Below are 1367 nucleotides of genomic sequence, written 5' to 3' on the forward strand. Positions count from 1 at the left end.
TGTAAAGTAAAAATAAATATGTGTTCTGAGTTTAACATACCACAGAAAAGTGTGTTGTTAACCACCCTGCCAAATTTGAATGATTAAAAAAATCGGCAAATATGTGAAATTAGGCTACAAAGTTGTGTAAAATTCTGCCTATTTCTCTGCTCCCAAACGCTGTGGGAGTGCCCGCCGAGTCCGCTGAAGCCCCGCCCCCTACCAAGTGTCACCTGTCAATCAAAGTCACCACCTCTACCAGAAACATGGACGCTAGGTCTGAGAGCTTTCTGCTGCTAACTCAGCTGCTAGCTCGGCGGCTACCTCAGCTGCTAGCTCGGCGGCTAACTCGTGGCTAACTGGGCGGCTAGCTCAGCGGTTAGCTCGGTGGCTAACTCGGCTAACTGGCTAACTGTAGACTGTAGTAGTAGTGTGCGCTGAATGTATTTATACCTCTACAGCAGCAGGGGCGGGTTTATGCTCTGGTGTGTAACCGTGCTATTGGTTAATGTGACAGTAAAAGTACATTCTCACTTAATGCCTCAAACTTTAACACAGTTATGTTGTTTAACACCTTTTTAAACTCTCTTTACTCCACCAGCTTGTTTTTGACTCAGCTTTAACTCTAATTTATCAGTTGAACAAAGTATAAAGCTTACAGGAGCTCAGTATAAAAATGTAATAAATCTTTACTGATAATATTTAAATGTATTATTAGGAAGTTAAATGTTGTTAAAAATATATTGTGTTACTGTTTGGACACTGAGGCAATAGAAAAAAACATTTATTTGAACTTTGGCTCAAGATAACTGATGAATAAAAAACTTTTAATGGCATTAAAAGAAAACACATCCTCTCTTTAGTTTTCCATCTGCAGAGTTCCTCTTCAGATTGATGTTCTTACATTAAAATAAAAAGTAGAGACAAGCACAACATTAAAAAGAGGATGCAGCCTAAATGAACAGAAACCTGATGAACATCATTAGAGCAGCCAAAACAAACATCAGCAACTAAAGTATGAACAGAGTCGTAACAATGTGGGAGTTCAGAGCTAAAAACACCAGAAGAAGAAATGTTGATATTTCGTCTATATTTGGTGTTAATGACACAAAGAGCTGCTGATACTGATACTAGATGTAGGCTTTAATAATGAAGAGGATGCAACAGTCAGTGTGGGTTAAATGCTATTATCGGCTATTTATTAAAAACACAAGATGTGTCCTTTGTCCCTCCCTCCTTTTCTCTTTCCTCTCTTTCCTCCCTTCCTTCTTTCCTTCATCCATCCCCCTTTCTTCCTTCCTTCTGTCCTTCCTTCCTTCCTTCTGTCCGTCCTTCCTCCCTCCTTCCTTCTCTCTTTCCTCTCTCTTTCCTCCCTCCTTCCTCCCTTC

This window comes from Scomber scombrus, unplaced genomic scaffold (genome assembly GCF_963691925.1).
Source record: "Scomber scombrus unplaced genomic scaffold, fScoSco1.1 SCAFFOLD_53, whole genome shotgun sequence".
Lineage (NCBI taxonomy): Eukaryota > Metazoa > Chordata > Actinopteri > Scombriformes > Scombridae > Scomber > Scomber scombrus.